At 40.5% G+C, this 24,745-nt stretch overlaps 1 protein-coding gene across 2 annotated transcripts in view; it reads left to right on the forward strand.

Annotated features, from left to right (window-relative positions):
• Positions 1 to 24,745, forward strand: part of LOC114710927 (broad substrate specificity ATP-binding cassette transporter ABCG2) — a 123,212-nt gene that overhangs the window by 28,061 nt on the left and 70,406 nt on the right. The window contains exon 2 of one of the 2 annotated variants that reach the window (XM_028895237.2): positions 140 to 199. The exons of the other annotated variant lie outside the window; for it this stretch is intronic. The gene's annotated coding sequence lies outside the window, so the exon portion shown is untranslated. The remainder of the gene's footprint in view (positions 1 to 139; positions 200 to 24,745) is intronic. 2 annotated transcript variants of the gene reach the window in all.

Below are 24,745 nucleotides of genomic sequence, written 5' to 3' on the forward strand. Positions count from 1 at the left end.
TGTGGATACTGCAATGAGGGGGTAGCCACTCGAGGCATGGGGGGAGTAGAGAGAGGGGCTGCTGGTATAGGCTTAGATGCTGCTGCTATAATTTCCTCTCTCTTTCCATCCCTTTCCTTCACTTTACGCCTATTCTCAGGCCTCTCCTTGCCAGCAGAGGCAGAGGAAATATCAGTCATGGATGGAATGAAGGCAATAGGTAAGTTGGTGTTACATTGTTTCTGACAGTGCTTGTTGTGGGCCTTAATGACCTCCTCACTTATTGGTGAAATTATTTTGGCCACTCCACGTAGTTAAAAGGATATTTATTTAATGGCGTAACTCACAAATTAAGTAATGGGTAGGTCGCAGAGTCTGGGGAAGGCGTAACGCAGTCCAGCGGTGTTCTCCGGAGCTCTGCACAGTCAATCTCCACCGGTCAGCGTCCCAGCACCGAGAGAGCGCACAGAGAGAGCGCACAGAGAGAGCGCTGGCCCATCCAGCTCTCGAGTCCCCAGGTGCCTCCACTCGCCCCGCCTCGTAGGTGTGACAGTTGCCAGAGTCTCAATGGGGGTTGGAACTTCCAGAACCAAGCTGGAATGGCTACCCACTGCACTCACTAGAGGATGACTTTAGGCCAGCAATTATAGTCAACAAAATGAGCATAAAAAACAACTGGAGAGTTACTCCTGAGGCCACTTCCTTTTTTTCTGGCCAGGGACAGAACTCTCATCCAAAGATCAGGTTCCCATATGTTCTCTGAAGAGATCCATGGAGCAAGCTTCACAGCCTCCACCCAAAACCTTTCTAGTTCTGATAGTGTAGCCCAGAGCCCCTGGCTGGTTAGGAGGGGCTTAAGGGCTCCAGTAGGGTCCTCTTTATGGTGAAGGAGGAAATTTCCCATAGTGATAGAAGGTGGGATAAACAACAGTGACTGTGGCTCTGTTTCCTGAGGGTCCAGCCCTTATATGGAAACAACAGACAAGTCTGAACAAAAGTATATGCCACCCTACTGTATAGACAGACTCACAAACAAGACAAACAGAAAGGAGAAAGTGGGGGGTCCCAGCATTTACCTGCTGAAGGGACTGAATTTATACAACCAACGTAGAGGGGCCTACTCACCGAAATATACCACTCAAGGGGGCTGTTCAACCAGTGCCGCACATGAGTAAAGGGAGACAAACAGACCCTGTTCAAATACCAAATTTCCCAGGTTTTGGCACCACATGTAGCAGGGTTCTTTGCTGTTTTTCCCTTTGGGGGAGGGTGCCAAGTAGGCACAGAGTCAATGACACAGACTCCAGAAGAATGTGGCAACAACAAGCTCAGTTTATTCAGTTAGAGGCAAGCCTTATATACCCTCTACCCATCCCTGGGGGGAGGTCTGATGAATATGCATCTGCTGGTGTGACATGGCTATCCAGGTCATCCCCAGATCATGTTTCAGCTGCTGTTGCTAAGGTCCTTAGGCAGACCCAGGCTGGCTCTCAGAAAGTATCTTTTTTACTTGGCTGGGCCTCAAGCCTGCTAGGAATGAGTCATCCCACAAAGTGTCAGTGAGGTGATTTATATTAGCAGAATCTGGAAGAATCTCTGAGGTTTTCTCAGCTCTTTCTTTCCCAGGAGTGGGGGAGAATCACGTGACACAGTCTCCCTCCAGCAATGAAAATGAAACTTGTGTGTAATACTTTGACCAAGAAGTCCACTCGAGACCTGAGGATCAAGACTTTTGGGTGTTCTTTGAGACAGGGCCTCATTGCATAGTTCTGGCTGGCTAAGAACTCTCAACCATTCTGCTTCAACCTCTCAAGAACTAGGATTACATTATACAATGCTATGCCCAACTGGGAGCAGGATTGTGTTGGGGACTTCCATGTAGACATGCTATGCCTAGTGGGTCAGATTCCAGATTACAGAAGAAAAGTAGGTATTTAGCACAAAATTTGCCAGTCATTTTATACACGGTGACCTTCCTTACCAGTTACCTGATGATACCACCTCTAGATGCATACCAAAGACCTTGAAACAGGGCTTGCTAAGGAAAATGGTCTCAGACAAACCTGCCCTGATAATTGATTTTTTTTTTCTCTACACTCTAGGGTACTCCCATTTTCTAACTTAAAATCAAGCCTTTTCCAGTCCTCAAATAACCAGTATAATGGAAATCATACCAATGTGGTGGCACACACTTGTAATCCCCATATTTAGGAGGTAGAGGCAGGAAGATCAGGAGTTCAAGATTCTCCATGGTTAGTCTGGGCCAAAGACTACCTTAAAATAAATGAACAAATTAACTAATCAATTAAAACTAAATTATAAATATGGTTAATTTTAGTTCTCAATGTCCTACAACTATATGACACTATTCCTGAAGAGAAGTGAACAAATGGCTACTCACCTCCAGATTAAGAGCTGATGATAGAACAAAGATATCACCAATGTTCAACTTGGTGAACCATTGAGTTTTGCTGAGGATGAGGGGTTACTTACAGGGCAGACATGACTGAAAGAGAGCCATTTCACCAAAATCTCACCTAACATATATGACAGCTCATGAAATCTGGGAACCTAGAGAGCACTGTATAACCTAAAGATAGCTCAACATGTCAGAGAGTAAGTAGCCTTTCCTGTTAGTTCAGTTGTTCTGAGCCTCTTCTAGGTGGCTCAGTTTATATGGGAGCCTTCTAAGCAGGTTGACTGGTCTCTGACTCTTTCAGGTGGTCTGGCTGATCTGAGAGTATCTCTTGCAATTTTTAATGCTTATATATGCTATAGGAGGAGGGGCCTTGCGTCTAGTTGGTTTCAGGAACTTCCTTAAGTCTATGAATTGTTTACTTCCTAAGCTTAATGGGCTTTCCTGCAGGATAGAAGGTTTCACCTACCTGGAGAACATCGTGTGTCTTAGTGAGTTTCATTCTAAGATAGAGGTATATCTCAGAGGAAATTGTTGCACAGCACTCACTCATTATTTTCTTCAAACTTGTGAGATTTCAACTATAAAACTCCAAATCAATTACTTAATTTTCCATGTGAAATTGCTCACTCCCTCTTCCTGTAAATCCTAGGCTGACCTGGAACTTTTGATCCTTCTGCTTCAGTCTTCTAAAAACCAGATAGTCTCATGTATGAGATATCAAATTCTACTAAAAAACACAAACAAACAACAAGTAAAAAACCTCTTTAAACAGCTTATGTACATGTTTCTGTGCCTGTGTGTCTGTGTATGGTGCTGGGAATTGAACATGGGGCTGTAGATATATTTGGGAGACATTCTACTACTGAACTGTATCCCCAGAAAACATTATCTAATGTAAAAGTGTTAAAATGAGTTTAATTATTGTAAACCTTCCTGTGATTAATTCTATTAGAGTGAACATTGCTTTTTCTTTTAAGAAACTGTAACTCACCACTGGTACTTTTGGCAGCTGGCTTAGAAGTATGGCTGGCTGTTCTTGCTCTGACTTTAACTTGTGCTTGTGGATACCACAATAGTGCTGTATTACGTATCACTTATGTGATTGCTGACCAAAGTCGACAATTTATTCTCTATCAGTTATTATGAAAGCCTTCTTTTTCCCCATGAGAAATGAAATTCTACTGTCATTTTGTCTAAATGTTGACCCCCACCTGACACATCTATTATTTATTTTTGAAATAAGAGCCTTTTAGAATTTTCATTTGCTGTACTCTAAAAACATCAAAAGCTGTTGTGTATTTCTTCCCCAAACTTTTAAACCTGCCAAGATCTGCTCTAATACCTAACAGATCCCAGGCCGAGAGAGTAAAGAGCAATCTCTGAGTTCCCAAGGGCAAGAGACCAGTGCTAACTTGTTAGAGTTCCTCTAAACAGAGTCAACTCTTCTTCTAGACCTGATTAATGAAGATTCTTGGTACCATGTGCAAGGGGAAATCCAGAGAAATACATGCAGGTGTACTTGCCCAATAGGGAGTTTTGGGTGAGAAACCAGAAGTGGTGAGAAATTGTATTCTTCTAGGCCTTAGGCATCCCTGCATCCATTTGCTCATAGTCATCAGGTTGAATGCAAGGATGTCAGTCAAAGTTCTGAATGCTTAGTGGTGCCATAATCTGACTCAAGCTTTGGCCTCTGGACAGGTGCACCAGCTGACTCAGCTTCAGTGCTGGGAGCAAATGTACAGAGTGTGTGGCTGATGTGTCCTCAAAGCCAGCTGAGAAGTGGTAGAAATCAGGCTTTCTCTTCTCCAAAAATCACTTTACCTAGGGGGCCAGGGAGCCCTGCTAGAGTCCAGCTCCAGATGAGGGCAGGATCTGAAGATCGGTGGATGCAAGAGCAGCAATGGGAGGAGTCAGACACGGGACACTTCTTAGTTTCATTTTAGGGGAGATGGACAGAGAAGAAGCATATCTTTGCATGGCTTGTCCTGCTGTGACAGAAGCCATCCTCAGTAGGACAAGTCCCAGTAGAGGATGTAAGGAGTCAGCCAGGGATGGAAGTGAGCCTGGCCATGGTAGTCAGGAAAATCTTGCAGCCTGACTGACTAGCAGCCAAAGTACTTCTTCATTTATACAAAATTTAGTAAGCAGGGATACATTCATGATGTTCCAAAACATACATCATATCATTTCTTTTGTTTTTGGACATGTGTTTCACTTCCTTTTGCTCATCTTTTGGTCATCATTAATAAACTATGACAGAACAGAGTTATCATTTCCAATAATTTCCCCTCAAGTTTTGACATCATTAAAAAACAGAGTTATCATTCTTACCCATTAACCCCATAACCCAATTTTTAAGAATCTAGAGGCATATGACAGCCTGTTTTCAGGCTGTTAGCTTTAGTTGCTTCAAGGATGCTAGACCAAAAAAAAAAAAAAAAAAAAAAAAGAACTTCAAGCTATCTCTGGCATTTTGCCATGTCACAAGCAGTGTATTATTAACTCTTAATGGCCAGAGTGCCCAAGAAAAATCCTCAGGCTAAAGCTGCTGCAGTTACTATTCAAATTCTGGCATTCTGTTGTTCTCTGATCATATGAAATTACCGTGACTCTGCATGTGCTATTTTTTTCTAAGAAAGTCCTAATGTCTCATTCTTTTATCATCTTTCCACTCCATACTTTGCTCATCAATATGTCTCTGTGTAGGGCAGAGATATATACCACGTAATTGTCTGAGTGTATAGTGGGAAGAGGTTTGTTATCTGAACTATGACTGACTCCTCTAGCCCACCGAATCTTGTTGACCTTTTTAAGTTTTCTTTGTTTTGAATATTTTGTTCCTGTGTAAGTATAGGGACAGATGTTTCAAAAATGTCTTATAGCCTCATAAAGAGACCTCTGGCTTCTTTATGTGTGTCACAACCTCCAAGGTATAAGGAAGATCTTCAAGTAGATAAGGATATCTTCCTAAAAGCAGAGGTGGGAGGAATCATATGTTCAGGACTGTCCTGGGGAAGCTTAGAAGCAGCATTCCTGGGAGAAGTCATAAATAATTCATAAGAAAATTTCCATCAATCCAATATCCCCAAATTATAGAAATATTAAAAGTCCTTCATGCATGCAACAGGTAGAGATAAAAAACTAAGGTGGCATGGCAGCCATCATGTGGCTCAGCTTTGCTCGATCTCTGTCAAGCAGCTGTGCTGGCTTTATGACTCCTGCCACTCCATTCAGATATGGCTGTGCCAGAGCCCCAATGAGAGACTGGAAACACAGACAGGTACCCTCTCCCTGCCCCTGACAAGCTGCCTCACCATATTTCTGCATGAAACTTTCATCCAGTTTCATCCCTGGTACTCAATTTTTTTTTTTTTTTTTATGCCACCAAAGTACAAGGAAGCTTACCTCCTAGAATCCAAATGACCTGAACCTTCTTGGCATTTCCTGTAACAAACACTACCTTCTTCCTCCCTGAGGAACAGACATTGTGGGCCAGTGTTGAGCCTTCCATCTTTCATTTCCTTCATTCTTTCATAGTCTTTCCAGTTTTTAATGTTGCACAACTTTTGTACATAAAATGCTATCTGATTCTCACAGTCAGTCTTCAGTTGTCTGGGAGAGGTGCTTAGGACTTTACCTCAGGTGACAGGCGTTGACAGAGTTGGCATTAGGAGACTGAGATTCCGTTCCTGAAGAGGAGACAGGTGGAAGGGAAGCAGCAGGGAGGTGTAGGACATGTAGTGCTCTGGCCAGTTTCAGGGGGTGGGTGAAGTTGCTAGTGTGGGCCTAGGGTCTGTTCACAAAGTAGGGCAGTCAGTCCTCCAGTTACAGCAATGGGGAGTTAAATGTGAGTGGGTGAAGTTGAGGTGGGAATCTAAACTTCCCAGCTAGGGGTGGGACAAGGGTACTTGGTAGGGGTGGATGGGGTTAGTGGCTCAAATTGAGCCTCCCTATCTGAAGTGACACACAGAAAGGGGCTTGGGAAGGTAAGAGGGACATATGTGTTCCTTGGGCAGGCCACAGGGATGGGAAAAGCTGCTGGTGTGAGTCTAGAAACCCTCCCTGGAGAGGAGCAGTCTTCAGATCGTGAGGATGGGTGTAGTTGGCACGAGACTGGTATCTGGTTAGAGAAGGTAACTGCAGAGGGGATGAGTGGAGTTGGTGGGCTCAGTGGAGTTGAGTGTAGGGGATGTCTAGGTGTCTTGGGTAGGGATGGGGCTAGGGATCTGGGACAGGGAGACCTCTAATCCCAGGATAATCTGTGCTCTTTAGGGAAGTCTATCTTAAAAAAGGAAAGAGAGAGAGAGAGAGAGAGAGAGAGAGAGAGAGAGAGAGAGAGAGAGAGAGAGAGAGAACTGGGCATGACGAACTTGATCCAAAAACCTGGAGTTATATTATGTATTAAATAAAGGAAGTATAAAAGCAAATAAAAGAAAACTGGGTGGTTGTACAGTGTCTACATGTGGTCCTTCACCTTGGCATGTGTGCCAGGCCTGCTTTGGTATGTTCCTTCACATAGGTGCCAGTGCTGTGCCTGCCTCTATGCCATCCACTACAGCCTATGGCCCAGACCAGATTTCTACCTCACAGAGCACACATGGCAAGCCTGTGGAAGCCATAAAACTTGCAGGAGTTGGTTTTCTACTTTCATCATGAGGTTCCCAGGGATTGAACTCAGGTCTCCAGGCTTGGCAGCAAGCATGTTTGCCCACTGAGCCATCTCACCAGCCTGGTCTGTGTTTCTTGATCCATTGTCTCATGTATTCCAGGCTGACCTCAAACATGCAGTCTAACCCAAGATGACCTTGAACTCTTGATCTTTCTACCTCTATCCCCCAAGTGATGGTATCTTGGGTTTGTACCACCACACTGGTGCTGGAGATTGAACTCACACTGGGCAAGCACTCTATCAAGTTAGTTCCACCCCTAGCTTACCCCCATAATTTTAAATGCTGATGTCTATCTTCAACAGAACAGAAAACATTTGTTTTGATGTCTAAATCAGTTGCTTAATGATGAGTTGCTGACTAATCAGAAGTACTTTGTACTTGATACAACTTACAAATCAATCTAGGTATAAGGCTGGGCCTCACCAATGTAAGTCCAGAAAATGATCTTTTAAGTGTACTTGGGCTAATTAAATTCATGGTTGCCAACTGATAAGAACTAATGTCTTAAGAAATTAAGGTATGAATCAAAGTGATAATTAACTGGTTCCATATGGGATACTCCTAAGAGACACTCACATTCTCTACATAGGCACTTCCCGATGTCATAGTAAAGAAGAGTGAATGTCACTGAGAGCTCTTTCATCCAAGACAGACATTTGTATTATCTGTCTCTCCCTATGAAAAAATGTCTTTAGTATCTGGAACTTTCATAGTTTTCTAGTCCAATGTTAAAACTATGGTTAAGAATCTCAAACACTGGTAGTTGGGATTAATAATAATAGAAACCATTCACAAGATGATTGTTCTTTGGTAGGAGTTCTATGCTAAGTAGTCAATTTTCACTAAATACATGGAGATGAATACTTTGATAGGATATAAGATAAGTGATTTAGTTATAGTCACCTCCACACTAGTAAAACCCAAAGGAGGAATCACAGAGGTCTCTGAGCCGATCAAACACTATTTCATCTCTGTTTAGTAGTGCCTCTATAGACCAAACAAACCCTTTATGTTAACACATTATTTAAATTTTTTAAATTATTTTTAAATTGTGTGTCTTTGTGTAGGTATGGATATGTACTCATGAGCACATGTGCCCACAGAGGTCAGGGGCATCAGATTCACCTGGAGCTGGAGTTACAGGTGATTGTGAGCACCCCAATGTGGGTGCTGGGAACCAAATTAGGCTACTTTGCAAGAGCCCCAAGTATACTCTTCATTCAGACAGGTTATTGTAAAATAACTATGAATTTTTAAATATAGTTAATGCCAGCCAATAAAGGTAACTGTAATACTTTTCAATAAAGTATGTTGTCATGTAGAATATTTTATATATATATATATATATATATATATATATATATGTAAGTTCAGAGGTTAATTGTAATAAATATAAACGTATACAACAATTTTTATTTTTATTTTTATTGGCTTTTGGAGACAGTATCTCTTTATGTAGCCCAGGGTGGCCCCAAACTCAGGGATCTGTCTGCCTCTGTTTTCTGAGTGCTAGAATTAAAGATGTATGCTACCACATCTGGTTTATGTGAAGATTTGTAAATGATAGCATTGAGTTATCATCTATAAAGAGATTCTTTTAGAGTATACATAAGCCAGGTTATTTGATTCTAAGAATTTGAGACCAGCCTATGAATGATAGCAAGCATATCATAATAGATAAAATTGTAAAATACCTTAAAATCCTTATGAACTGCCAGAACCTATATCACCTGACTCCCCATTAGTCCCTGCTTGCCTCTGCTCCTCTTCTTCCACTTACCGGGCCATCTTCTAGATACCAAGTAGTTTCTCTTCTTGGAGTCTTTGTATCTACAAATTCCTCCCTTTGAACCACTCACATCTCTGGATTATTTAATTTTAAGACAAGAACATAGCAATACAGGCTTTTATTTTTTGTGTTCAAAATATCCAGATACAGTGTTTCCAAAAAATAGAACAGTTACCCATTCAAATCCACAGATATTCATTCCTTCATTCAACCAATTGCCAATAAAAATATTCAGAAATATTCTATCTACAGATATTTTCCCCTTTTATTACTCTCTGAACAGTACAATATAACAACTACTTAGGTAGCCTTGCATTGCATTGGGGTTATAAGTAAACTGGGAATGATCTAAAGTAATAGAGTATGTACATGGGTTATATGCAAACTCTACACTACTTTATATAAAAACATGAGAACCTAGAGATGGAGGTGTCTATGGGTTGGCAGGAACCAGTCCTCCATGGATCCTGGGTGGGGGTGAGTGACTGTACTATTCATTAGTTTCTAGAACCCTAGCTTCTACCTCATTGCTTTGCCGTGCGTGGCTTACTTTCTCAGTCATTTCACAATCCAACATAGATACAGAGATTCTGGTCCTCGAGTTTGCAAGGGGAAAGAGGAAGTGCAAAGAACAGCCCAGGTACCTATGTGATCTTAGCAGTCAGCTTACTACATTTGTAATGAGCTAATAGCCAAGCAGCTGGGCATGGCTGTGAGGTATTTTCTTGATTGGATTATCTGAGGTGGGGAGAATTAGTCAGATTTAGTCACCTTAAATCTGAGCCACTTCTACACATGGAAGAAGGAAGTTTTGCTTTTTTGTTTGTTTGCCCTCACTATTGCTGGCAAGTTCTTCTAACCTGTTGCAGAGGCATTTTTCACTATTATTAGAACCCATTCCTTCACGATTCCAATGTAGACTGAAGACCAGTAGTTCTCTAAGCAGCCTCTGGCACTCCAGCACCAGATCGGAACTATTGAGACTTCCATTCTTGTAGACTAAACAACTCCTAGATTCTTGACCTTTCCACTAGGAGATGGCCATCTAGATTACTGAGATCAAAGCTCATAAGCCACTCCAATAATCATTATATATATATATTATATATATATTAATTTTATTTGAGTCTGTTCATTTAAGGGAACCCTGACTAATACATTATGAAATAATAGATAAAGGAATAGACGTGACATTTGTCTACTGCCTTCGTGGCAGCCTTAATAGTATTCTAATAAGGTATTCTTTTTAGCCCAAGTTGTTTTCTATTAGCTCACTAGTGAAAATGTTGAGTTTAATCTTTTTGTACTACCTATCATTGGAAATATAACCCCCACCCTTTCTTTTAAAAGTAAAACTAATTGTACAACCCAATACATAAAAAAGAAACCCTATAATTACTGACATAAATACTTGGTTTTTTAAGAATTAGAAAAAATACATTAACTTCCTAGGAAGTTAGTGAATGAAAATAGAGTATTTTTGATGAGTACAAAAGTGTTGTGGAAAGAATTTGTGGATTAGAATTTATAGTAAGCCTCTAAAATAAATTCACTTCTGCCTTCGTTTTGATACTGAGAAAAGTTTGATTCATGGCCTAGTTGTCAGATATGGTTTTAGATTTTTGTATTGTTTTGCTCATTTTATGATTTTCAGGTTCAATAGAGAAGACCAAAGATTGTTAGAGACACAAATAAAAACAGCACAAATTAACATAGAGTTTCTAATGTTACACATATGTGTGTATGTACATATTATACAACAAAATATGTTAAATATATTTTTGAAAGCCTCCTATAAGTATCAAATAAATATGTGTATATTTAGAAGACACATATTGTTGCTCATTGGATTAAAAAATGGCTTTATTGAAATTTAGATCCCATACATTTTTGCCTTCATTCTTTGACCTTTTTGGTGCTGCCAGTTGTAACCAGGGATTTTTGTATTCTGTGTAGGCTTTGCCACTGAGCCACACACTTCAATTATTTCACCCATTTTAGGTATACAACCTAATGTTGTTAGAATACGGGCTTTTACCAGGTATGTAGAACTGTATAACCATTACTATATGTTAGAACAAACACAATTTCAGGGCATTTATTTCAGCTCACAAAGACTGTCTATTCTTATCTGAAGTCCCTTTTCTATCCAAGCACCAGACAACTAAATGTTGTAAACTGTAATTTACACCAACTGTAAATGTTTACCTTCCTAAGCATTTCTTTTTTTTTGGGGGGGGGGGTTTCTAGACAGGGTTTCTCTGTGTAGCTTTGGCACCTTTCCTGGAACTCACTCTGTAGCCCAGGCTGGCCTCGAACTCACAGAGATCCGCCTGGCTCTGCCTCCCGAGTGCTGGGATTAAAGGTGTGCGCCACCACTGCCTGGCATTTTTTTATTTTATTTTATTTTTTTTATTTTTTGAGACAGGGTTTCTCTGTGTAGCTTTGCGCCTTTCCTGGGACTCACTTGGTAGCCCAGGCTGGCCTCGAACTCACAGAGATCCGCCTGGCTCTGCCTCCCGAGTGCTGGGATTAAAGGCGTGCGCCACCACTGCCCGGCTCCTAAGCATTTCTTAAGTTGAATGCCAGAGTCTTTTTTAAAAACCATATCTTTGTTTGCTGGGCCTGTTTTGGGGGTTCATCCACTTCAGAGCATGACTCAGCATTTCTTTATCATCATCATCATCATCATCATCATCATCATCATCATTGTGTAGCACTAGTCCACTGTACACCACATTTTATTTATCTACCTCTGATCTGAGGGACTTTCTGCTTCTTCCCCATTTGGGACTATTATGAATAAAGCTACTATAACCATTTGCTTATAGAAATTTCCTATGAACATAATTCATAACTTCTCTGAGATTTCTGACAGTCTGTTTGCTGAATCAAGTTGAAATTACATTCTACCATTTAAAGAAAATCTCCAACTCTGTTATATACCCATAAGCTATGTGTGAGCATTGCAGGTCTTTCATCCCTCACCTACCTTGTTATTGTCTGTGTATTTTATTTTAGCCGGTTCAGTGAATATGAAGTGATAGTTCATTGAACCTTCAGTTTGTATTAATCAATGACTGGTGATACAAGTCATGAACCATTCATATAGCTTTGAAGTAGCTATTTAGATCATGTTTTTGTTTCTTTTCTTTGTTTCTTGATATTACATTGTAGCTGTTCTTTATATAGTCTGTATAAAAGTTTATTCTATCTTTTGTGCTAAGAAAAAATACAATACTTGTATTTTAATTTAGTTTATACAATGAAGCAAAAGTACATTATATTTATTATATCTATTATATATTTACATATATTGTTATATATTTACACACATACATATGTAAAATGCCATATTTGTTTGATATATGTCCTAGTTTGCTTTCTGTTGCTGTGATAAAACACCACAACTGAAAAAACCTGGGGAAGGAAAGAGTTTATTTGACTTATACTTCTATGTCATGGTCCATCAGTAAGGGAAGTCAAGGAATGAACTCAAGGCAGGAACCTAGAGAACTAAAGCACAGAGCATGGAGGTACTACTCATTGGCTTACTTTCAGGCTCACATTAAACTATTTTTCTTATACTTTTAGGATAACCCGCCCAGGGGTGGCACCACCTATATTGGGCTGGGTCCTTCCACCACCAACAATCAAGAAAATGACTCAAAGACATGCCTACTGTTCAGTCTGATGGAGGCATTTTCTCAATTCAGGTTCTCTCTTCTAGGTGATTCTAGTTTGTATCCAGTTGACAAAAATCAAGGTAACACAATATATAAATATATTTGCTTGAACACACACACACACACACACACACACACACACACACACACACACACATTGTTCTTGGTTTAGGGGGAATATTATGCTACAAGTTGTTTATCCTACATTTAATTTGAATATATTCTCCCAGTCCGTGGTTTGTGTTTTCACTTTCAGAATGTTTAACATATATTTATAAATGATATGCACACAAAGAGTTTGTGAAGTTCTTGAAGCCTCTGTGTAGTGTCTTGGGATTATTATGCCACAATGTGAGGTCTAATACAAATGACAACTGATTTCACTGACATTTAAACTAAACGAAATGAGTAATGCATCTTTGGCCAAAAGCATGTACGAGTGGAGTTGTTTGGCTTGGAGAGCTTCCCCCTTCTTGTGAGAAAGAAGGTCAACAGAAGACACAGAGGGTCACAGGGCCTTTAGATATCTGAACTGTATGTTCAGCAGTCAACAGTTTAGACAGGTGGTGGGAAACAGATACACAAAGACATGGGCAGCATTGTCAGAAGGAAATGCCCAGGAAACCCCCTCTTTTCAGCAGTGGATTCTCAACACTTTCTAGACAGCCCTGAGAGGCCACTGTGAACAGATTCCGGCTTCATTGGAGCTTGGCAGCCCGAGACCATTTGAGTCTGACTAGAACATTCACACTAAGTGTCCTGCGACCATACACCAAAACCTGACCAGCAGGACATTGCTAGAGTGGGTTTATTAGTTCCTTAACGTTGCTGTGATAAAGACCATGACCAAAAGTAGCTTTAGGAAGAAAGGCTTTATTATTGCTTACTGTTACAGGAGGATAGACTCCAGCATGGTGGGTGGGGAACAGCAAGAAAATCACATTTTTTTTCACACCCAAGAAACAGATAAAAGTTATTAGAATGAGGCCATAAAGCCTTTCCCCCATGATGTATTTCCTTTAACGAGGCTTTACCTCCTGCAGGCTTCATAACCTCCCCAAACATCACCACTCACTGGGGAGTAAGTGTCTAAATACACGGGCCTCTGGCGAACATCTCTTATTCAATCCACCATATTTGAAAAGTGGCTTTGACTCAGAACTACTCTGTACTCAGTGAGCATAAAAGGGAGACTTTAAAGGAACTTTCCAAGGCTCCAAGCAAGCATCTGAGTGCAGGGAGTATTACTCCAAGCCAGGGCAGCATTTACTGTCTGTCTCCTGAGAGGCCGCCCAGAGGTGTGCACAGCATCTGGGACTCTGCTTGTGAAGCCCCATCACCTGCCCAGGCCACATCTGTAATCCAGCCTCTGGGAAAAAAAAAAAGGCCCTGAGGTGAGAACAAGACCCCCAATTGCAACTACTGTGCCCTGAGAACAGCATTCTAGTTTTATGGCAGTTTTAGGGAGCTATCCTGGTGGCCCTAACCCCAGTGTAACTGAGAAAAATGATGCTCCAGCCCTACCACTTAGTCCCTCTTGAACAGTAGAAATATTTCCACTGAAACAATAAAGGGGATGTAGTATTTGGGTTTTTTTTAAGTCAACAGACAACCTAACCTCAGACTTGTCAGCTCCAATACAACACGAAAAACTAAGAACATGGCTCTTACAAAAATTGTCAGTCCCCCAGTAATGACTCTGAATGAGCTTGAATTAAATGAGATTGAAGACAAAGAGTCCAATAATTTTATGTTCAAAGAAATGAAAGAGGACATAAATGAACAGATTTTTAAGAGAACAAAAACAATGAAAAAATAAGTCAATACAGGATATGAAAATGTAATTCAATAGAGAGACAGAAATACTGAAGAAAATAAACTGAAATACTGAAAATTAAAATTTCAACAAGTTAAAATAAAATGCTAACTGGAAGCCTCACCAGTAGAATAGATGAAATGAATCATGGGGAGAAGAGAGTACTGGGGCTTGAAGACATAGGAGAGGAATGGAAACACTCAGTCAATGAAAAAAAAACACTTCAATAAAAATGTATGAATGAAATATGCGAGATGCATGATACACTCTGAAAAGACCAAATTTTATGAGCTATGGACATAGAAGAACTTCATGACAAAGGTATAGAAAACATTTAAAATAAAACCTTAGGCATTTAGAACACCCAATGGAAAAAATCCTCCCTATATTATACACTAAATATACAGAACAGGAAAGTAGAGTGAAAGGTATAAGAGAGAAACACCAAGTGACAAATAGAGGTGGGTCCATCTAAATGACAGCTGATCACTCAACAGAAAGTTTTAAACCAGAAGGTGCTGGTGAAATTGATCAGTAGGTAAAGGTGCCTACTGTCAGGTGTAACAACCAGGGTTTGATCCCTGGGACCCACATGGTAGACAGAGATAACTAACTTCCACAAGTTGTCTTCTGACCTCCACATGCGAGTATGGCACACACACAAACCATGGCATGTCCCTATATGCACATACACAGACAAAATAAACATCTGGGATGGCAGGACAGCAGGAAAAATAGTACTAGATGTACAGTCAGATTCGCCTTAATACAATAATAGTGGGTGACTTCAGTGTTGCTAATTTCCAACTCATTATGAGGGGAAAAACTAAATGGAAATACCTGGGTTAAATAACATCAGATATCAAATAGACCTGGCAGATGTATATTGAACACTTCATCAAGAAGTAGAGAATACACAGTCTTTTCAGCAACCATGGAACTTTCTGTACACACAAAGCAAGTCTCAAGAAACATAGGAAAAAATGAAATAATTTCTTGTATTGTATCTGACCCCAATGGACTAAAGATAGAAATCAAATAATGAAAAACTATAGAAAATACACACAAACTCATGGATATCCAACAGCATACTATTGGATAGTGAATAGGTCATTGAAGAAATTTAAAAGTTCTCAAATTCAATGCAAGTGAAAACCCAACATGTCAAAATCCATGGGAACAATAAAAGTAGTCTTAAGAGGGAAGCTCATTCCCATGAGTTATTACATTAAAAAATAGAGAGACCACAAATGCATAGTAACTCTTGGAGCCTTGGAAAAGCTAGAACAAACCAAATCTGAAAGCTGTAGATGTAGAGAGATAATTGTGATCAGGATAGAAGTTAATAAATAGAAATAAAATAAAACAAAACAAAAAATAAAGAATTAATGAAAGGAATATTTGATTCTTTGAAAAGACAAGACAAATCCTTAGTTGACTAATCAAGAGGAAGAAAAAGATGCAAATTCATATTAGAGATTAAAAAGGGAAACATTTTGACAGGCCAATGGAATTTATACAGTCATTGGGATATACATGTAAAATTTATATTTTGATCAATTGGAAAAACCTAAAAGGAATGGGTGAAATTCTATATATATATGACCTACCAATATTAAATCAAGATTAGATAAGCAACTTAAACAGGTCTATGAATAATGGGACCAAAGTAATTCACCCAAAAAGTGACTAGGCCTAGATGCTGAAAAATGTTCAAATAAATACTAACATTAACCTTCAAGCTACCCCATAAACTAGAAACGGGAGGAATGCTACCAAAATCTTAAAATAAAAACAAATGAACAAACCAAAGCCAAGATAAGCCAGTACAACTCTACTACCCAAACCAGATAAAATACACATCACAAACATCACCAACAAAGATAATTAAAAGTCAGTCTCTCTGGTGAATACAAATATAAAATTTCCCAAAATACTTGGAAACTGAATTTAAAGACATATCAAAATGTATGGGAATCAATACATTTAAGAGAGAAATTTCCCGATCATCTCAATAGATGCATATAAGGCCTTTGAAAAAAAGTCTGATATCCCTCAATGATAAAAAATCTTGAAGAGATAGAAGAGGGAACAAATCTCAATATAATGACCATGGACCAGACAGTTCCCTTGGCAGGGGATCTTGGACCACACAAAACAGGAAATGGGAGGTGAGCACTAAGAAGCATTTATAGCTCTGTTTCATGAGGGTGAACGCAAATGTGAGCAGCTGCTTTGACTTTCCTGCCACAAAGGACATTACCTTGGATTAGGAGGTGGAATTTTCTCCCTTATGCTGTTTTTGTCAGGGTATTGTTATCACAGCAACAAGAACAGAAACTAAGACAGAGAAGAAGAATTCCAAGTATCCTCATTTGTGGACAATGTGACTCTGTAATTAAGAGGTACTGATGACTCTGCCAGGTAACTCTTGGAGCTGAAAAACACTTTCAGCAAACTGTCAGGATACAAACTTAAAAGACACAATCAGTAGCTTTTCTATATCCTAATACAAACATATTGAGATAGTGCTCAGGGAACCAGTCCTACTCATAACCGCCTCCACAAACAAAACCCTAACAAACTGAACACCCAGTAATAAACATAATAAAGGAAAAATACCTTTAAAACAAAGAAGAAAGAAACCGAAGAAGACACTTCAATGTGTCTTCTTCATGTTCATGAACTGGAAGAATGAATATTCTGAAAATGGTCATCTTATCAAAAACACTGTACAGATTCAATGTTATCCCAATCAAAATGCCGTTTCCATCCTTCATATAAATGGAAAAAGACATCTTGAAATTCATTTGGAAGCACAGAAGACTTTGGATAGCCTAAACAATCCTAAACAATAACAAAAAAATAATGCCCAATTTCTTGTTTGTACTGCACAGCCATTACTATTTAAAATCAATTGTAAAAGAATAAATTAAATTAAAAAAACACCAATGAATCTTTCTTAAATTGTTCCAAAAATTGTAAAGGAAGAAATTCTTTTTATTGTATGAGGCCAGCATTACCCTGATACCCAAACTAGACAAGCTGTATGAAAGAGAACCATATAACAATGTCTTTTTAAAAATTTATTTATTCTATGTATCTTTTGCATCATATATCTTGGTTCCATTCATTTCCGAGTCCCTTCTCATCCACCCTCCACCCCTGCAGACCACCCAAATAAAACAAATTTAAGAGAAAAAAAGGAAAGAAAAAAACTTAAAAAAAAATCACATCATGGAAGTTGCAGTGTGACACTGTGAATCACACCAAGTACTCTTTTGTTCTTATATCTTCACTTGCAAGTATGCAGAGTCATTATTCTGGTTCAAAGTCTCTGGTTTCTACTACTCTATTGATGCTTGGCCCTCGCTTGGGCTCCTCCTGGATATCCTGTTGTTGCCCTGTGATGTGGAGATCCTGCAGCTTTAGATCTGTGGGTCAGGTCCCTTCACATGTTCCAGCAGTTCATAGATGGGGTGGATGATGGAGTGGACCAACTCATATCCTTGGGTCTGGACCTGGGCTGCTGTAGGGTTGGTCTACCAGATGTGAAATGGGGACATCTCTCCCATGTTTACAGCTTTGGGGCTGACTCACTCACACTTGCACCAACAGGGTTGGCTCTCCCACTCTTATGATCACAGGGCCAAGAGCAATGTCTTTTATAAACATTGATACAAAAGCTCTTTACAACATAAAAGCAAATCAAATTCAGTAACATATTAAGAGGATCATACAAAATGACCACGTGGGGGTTAACTATGGAATGGGAGAATACTATTTCTGTCTGCTTGCTTATTTTGACAAAGGTAGAATAATACATCCAGAATTCATATGAATGTAAAGGACTTTAAATAACTAATGCAGTGTTAAAACAAGAAACAAAATGACTATCTCGAACTTTTTATTTCAAAATTTACTACAAAACCAATAACCCAAAGAAAATGAACTTAATGAACCAATATTTTTGCTTCTCATTTCCAGAGCTTTTTATTACAAGTTCTTCTAATTAATTGGGTTTCGTCATCAAGTAACTTTTTTTTGGACTAGTATTCCTTTCTTGTGTGGCCAAGAATATTTGCTATCAAATGACATGCTTGTACTTTTCTGTGTGGTGTTAAGACTCAAATCCAGGGTCTCCCACAAACTAGGCAAGTGCTCTACCACTGAGCTTTATTACTTTAAACACAAACAAGCCATGGAAGACAGAAGAATCTGGTGGTGACACTATGGAGATTCAACCATAAAGAAAATAGCAATATAGTTTAAGTTAGATAAATGATAAATCTATTTTCTTGGGCAGCCAGAACAAAATAGCATAGACTGGTTTAAAAAATGGTAGAAATTTATATTCTCAAAGTTTTAGTCTTGAAGTTCAAAAATCAGTGTGGTTAGATCCAGTGTCTCTGATTTGCTTGCACACGACCATCTGTGTTTTATCATCACACAATCTTTTCGTGTGCAAGCATCACTGCAAGCATCACTGGTGTCTTTGTGAGTCCAAATTTCCTCTTGTAAGGACACAAGTCAATTTGGATTAAGACACATACTAAAGACCTCCTTTTAAGTTAACGATTTCTTCAAAGGCCCTGTCTCTAAATATAGTCACACCCTAAGGTACTGGAGTTGGCACTTAAGAATGGAAATTGTGAGGCACACAGTTAAGCTTATGACTAATTGCAAGAAGATGATAAAGTATGGGGGGGGATCCTATCAACTAGGAGTTTAAGAGATCTCAGGAATAATGTAATGTGGACATTATGTGGACAATGATTTGAAAACACTGAACAGTATGAGACAATCATTGAAATGTGAATGACTGAATATTCTATGAAATTAAGAAAATATCAGGCTGGAGGTGCAGCCCTTGTCTGATATACATGAGACACCGGTTCACCACCTTCTTTGTTGTCTAAATGTGGTACTAGTGCTACTAGACCTTTTAGGGTACAGTTGCTGCTGCTTGTGCTCAATGGACCAATTAAAGAGACAAGTACTAGGAAAAGCAGACACAGAGTTACTCAAGGTGGCCACACTGGGAAGAGAACAAACAAAGATGCCCAATGCCACCCCTCCTAATTCTATCTTTGAAGCCCTGACCTGAGGTCTAGTTGAAGTGGAGGGCAATGGGTGTGGATAAGTAATCAATCTTGGTCAAGGTGCAATCCTGCCTATCATTGACCCATCACTGTCTTGGCTCCTGGTTTCTGGTTTGTCCTGAAAGTTGTTTGTACTGTGTGAGTTCCCTTTTCTAAGACACAGGATTCTCCTTTGGCTAGCACCAGGGCCTAACTCTTTCCTTTCCCAGCATGAGACTCCTGAGGAAAGCTCCAGGGCTTTGGAATCTAACAGCCAGAGAGGGTGTTTTAATTGCTTTTCTGTTTCTGTGATAAAATATCATGACCAAAGATATCTTATAAAAGAGTTCATTTGGGCTTAGAGTTCCAGAGGGACAAGAGTCCATCATGGTGGGAAGTCATAGCAATGGCAGGCATGGTGGCCTGAGCAGGAGGTTGAGAGATCACATACCATCTACAGGCATGAAGCAGAGAGAATGATCTAGAAGTGGCATGAGGCTTTCAGCTCCCAAAGCTGACCTCTAGTGACATACTTCCTTTAGCAATGCCATACATCCCAGAGCTCCCCAAGCAGCACCACTAACTAGGGGCCAAGTGTTCAAGTGTCTGAGCTTATGGGAGACATTTCACATTTACAATTCCACAGAAGGGGCACAAGCGGTTCTTTTTAGAATGTCTTTAGTCTTGCCAGGATGATTACATTAGCATTGGGAGTTTGGAAGATATAGTCATAGATATAGCTGAAATTATTTGTGAATTTCATATTAGCTCTTCGAAATATGTTTCAAAAACAGTTTATGAGAATGGGGGAATGTAACACGAATTGCTAAATGGTCTGAAAGATCAGAGAAACATAACAAACCAGCTACATCCTTACCTCTACGAAATCCTCAGCCTCAAGAGAGTGAGTTCCTGTTTCCTCATGCCTTATATACCTTTCTGTGTCCTGCTGTATTACTCCCTGGGATTAAAGGCATGTGTCTTTCCCAAGCAAAGACATGAGATCTTAAGTGCTGGGATTAAAGGTGTGTGCTACCACACCTGGCTCTGTTCCCAGTGTGGCCTTGAACTCACAGAGACCCAGACCAATCTCTGCCTCCCGAGTGATAGGGTTAAGGGTGTGTACCACCACTGCGTGTCCTCTATGTCTAATTCAGTGGCTGGCTCTGTCCTCTGATCCCCAGACAAGCTTTATTGAGGTACACAATGTATCACCACGGGGGAAGGAAAATGAGTCTCAGTGAAACAAAGAATGGCCACTAGTTGATGATAGACACCACCAAGTGGTTCTGCATTCTCTTCTCTCTACTCTCGGGGGTTTTCACAATAAGGAGAAATGAAAAGGACAGCAGGTACATCGTCAGTACTCCCCTCCCTCCCTTCTCTCAGCTCTCCCCCACCCGTGCCAACCCTTCTCCTCCCTACAGGTTGCTTTCCCATACTCTTGTTGTTCAGTTTTATTTTCTACCCCACTGAGTTTAACCAGGGGCATCTGCCTGACCGTGGGCACAGAGCCATCCAGTAGAGCCTGGTGTATTCACCAGTGCGTACGCATCTGAAGGAAATGCCTCTCCCCCTCAGGATGCTTCAATAGCCAATGAAGACTTTTTATAGTTTTAACTAACACTCCAAGTTAGTCGACATCTTAGATGGTGAGCTTGAAGGGCTTTACATTAGCCATTTCAAGGGCAGGAATGAGAGATCATTTCAGTTTGCGGAAGACTCAACCTGGGCCAGCGGGATGGCTCAGTGGGTAAAGGTGACTGCCACACAGCCTGATAACCTGAGTTTAGCGCAGGGTAAGCACAGAGTGGAAGGATAGAACCAATCCCTGCCAGCCCTCAGCTGACCTTCCCAGGCGCACTGTAGCAAGCACACAGCCACATACACATACAAAAAAAAAAAATGTGATTTGAATTTTTTCTTTAAAAAGACTCAACCTGCTTTGAAAGGCTTTTTGTTGTTGTTGTTGTGTATGGCGGGGGGGGGGGGGAGAGTCTCACAAAGGAAGAAATAGCAGCCAGCCTAGAGGATTGGAAGTTGTCAGTCCACAAGGTCACATGAACCTCATGAAACCAAAGGGAACTCAGTTCTACCAGTGCTTGGAATCTATTTGGGAGCAGCTGATTCAGATAAGAACCTTGAGCAGACAGTCTGGCTGGCTGACGCTTCCAGTTGGCTTTATGGTACCCTGGGCAGAGCCTAAACTATTGTGAAATCCTGATTGCCAGACCCAAAAGATGGTAAGTGTAGTAAGATAGCAATCTGTTATTTGTCAATAGAAAACAAATACACCTGCCTTCTATTTCTGTAATCCAAGTCCTAGGTTCAAAGTCTGGGGCCCTGTCAAACCTGAAATGTCAGCAATAAACCCTATGACTTAGCCTTCTCCCCGAGCTGCCTCAGCCTTTCGGGGACCCTTCATATGAAAACAAACCACATTCCTTATTCAATTCCCTTGCTCTGTTCCTCTATGGCCTTACCTATGAGTAGAACCATATTACCTTAGGGTTTCTACTGCTGTGAATAGAAACACCAAGGCCAACAACAACTTGGGGGAGGAAAGGTTTCATTCAGCTCATCCTTTCTCAGCAAGGTCTATCAGCAAGGAAGTCAGGACAAGAACTCAAGGGAGGATAGGACTGGATGGATGCAGGGCCTGAAGCAAAGGCCATGGAGGAGGGCTGCGTCCCGGCTTATTCCCCATGACTTGCTCAGCCTGCTTCCTTATACCAACCAAGATCACTTGCCCAGGATTGGTGCCACCCACAGTGATCTCCAACCTCAACCATCAATCAAGAAAACGCTCCACATGTTTTCCCACAGACTAATCTGGTGGGAAGATTTTCTCAATTGGAACTCCCTCTTCCTAAACGACATTAGCTTGTCAAGTGGACCTGAAACTGGCCAACGTGCACATCTTAGAGTTGATTCAATCCTCTCTATCTTCACATCTCTGTGACAGAGAAATCTGTGCTGCTCATTGTTGTTTTCATGCCTCTATGCTTACGGAGTTCAGTACTATCCCCTGCCCTGCCCCCGGGAGGCTCTGTGGTCTTTTCTATGTAGTTTACTAGTGTTAAAAGGAGAACTCTTTTTCTCAGCAAGTTTAGTTCTCAGACTATAATGTTTGGTTAAGGAGTCCCTCACTCAAGAGGATGTGGTTAGTCCCCTTCCTGGCATGGGTGTCCTCCTAAGAGACTTATGACAGCTTTATTCCTTGGAGGCTTTGCTTTCTGTCAGATAGGAGAAGCTCTGGAATGGCCTTTCTACATCAGCTTTGTCTTAAATGTTTTCAGTTAAGGTAACCTTCCCCCCAATTCAGCGAGAATAGTGGGTTCCCGTGTTTGCAAGCCTTTCCAATTTCTTGGGGCCTTGTGATAGGCAGAATTATGCACTCCCAAGATGCCTGTGTCTCACTCCCCAGACAGTCTGTGTGTTAGCCTACATGGCAAGGGGGGAATACAGTTACAGGCAAGTTTAAGGCTGTCTGTCGCTATAATTGGAAGAGGGCAATAGATAAGAGGGAGAGCTGTGAAACAGGAGCAGAGGGATGCTGTGTTACTAGTTTGAGGATGGAGGAATGAGCCATGAGCAAGGACTACAAGCAACCTCTACAAGCTGGAAATAGTTCTAGTAAGGAACAAATATATTGACAGTTTTATCCTAGTCTCCACGATGGCCTTATGATTTACAGATGGTGTAAGATGATAATATTGTGTTGCTTTAAGTCACCAGGTTTATGATCATAGCAGCAACAGAAAACAAATTTAGGTCCATTATAACATTCATTGTTTTCCTTTTTTGTTTTGCTGTTGTTTGTATTTTGTTTGTCTGTTTATTTTGAGACCAAGTCTTTCTGCATAACCCTGGCTGTCTTGGAACTCACTCTGTAGACCAGGCTGGCCTTGAGCTCAAAGATACTTTGCCTTTCTCTGCCTCCCTAGTGCTGGATTAAAGAAGTGCACAACCACGCCCAGCTATTTTCTTTAGTCCACCATCTTACCATTCAATGGGAAACAAACTGTGTTTTTTCTCTGTTTCCACCAAACAATAATCAACCTTGATTTCTGTGACCTTAAAGCTATATGGGTTCTATCCAGCAACAAGTGAGCCATGAATGTTTCATCAGACATAAGCAAGATTTATTCTAATCAATCCTAGCTCTGACCCTGGCAACACCATCACTCAGATTCCAGAGTTTAAGGCTCAGTCTCCTAGATGGATTCTACTTCAGATTCAGTTTCGGAGTCCATATCTTTGAAACTTTTGACAGAGTGGTTAAAAGTTCCCATGACTCCATCCCCAGGTTCCATTAATTTGTTACAGTGGCTAAGCCAAGTTGAGGAAACAATATCTTAAAGGTTACACATGCACATCCAAAGGAAGAGATAAGTATCAAGTGCTATCTGGAAGGATCTGAAGCACAGGGGCTTCTGTCCCTGTGGAGCTGGGGTGCACCACTCATTCAGCACACAGATGAGTTCTCTATGTGTTCGACTGTCCTGAAGCTCTCTGGACCATGCTATCTTGCATTTCTGTGGAGACTTCATTGCATAGGCTCAACTGAAGCATGAACAACTGTGTGGAAATGTGACTAGGTCAAAAGGGCATGACTCAAAGCTAGCAGTCTAAGATGAGGAGACCAAGCAAGGCCCAAATGCCCAGCCTTCTGTGTGCCTTTGTAGCTTGGGATGGGATGGGATTATTTTTGAATTTTTTTGTGTTTTAGTTCTAGGGGTGTAGATCAATGGGAGAGTATGTTTGCCTAGCATGCATGAGATCCCAGGTTTTATCTCCAGTATTGCAAAACAAAACGAAACCAATGCAAGAAGCCATGTTCCCAATTTGTTAGTCCTTTTTAGAGCCTACAACAGAAGCTGGCAAAGACATGCACCAAATATATAATTACTGAAGAAAAGGGGATTTTTCCTTTGCACACTAGCTGACAAGAAATCAGAAAAAAATAACGTTAGAATTTCTAATAATTAGCACTGTGGGTGTGAAAGGGAGCAGAAGGTGTGTGTGTGTGTGTGTGTGTGTGTGTGTGTGTGTGTGTGTGTATGTGTGTGTGTGTGTGTGTGTGTGTGTGTGTGTGTAAGAGGGAGACAGGCAGAAACAGTGTTGTCTAAGGATCACTTCTGAGGCCTAAAGTACACTAGCATTACTCTTTTTTTTTTTTTTTTTTTTTTTTTTTTTTTTGGTTTTTCGAGACAGGGTTTCTCTGTGTAGCTTTGCGCCTTTCCTGGAGCTCACTTGGTAGCCCAGGCTGGCCTCGAACTCACAGAGATCCGCCAGGCTCTGC

This window comes from Peromyscus leucopus, chromosome 3 (genome assembly GCF_004664715.2).
Source record: "Peromyscus leucopus breed LL Stock chromosome 3, UCI_PerLeu_2.1, whole genome shotgun sequence".
Classification (NCBI taxonomy): Eukaryota; Metazoa; Chordata; class Mammalia; order Rodentia; family Cricetidae; genus Peromyscus; species Peromyscus leucopus.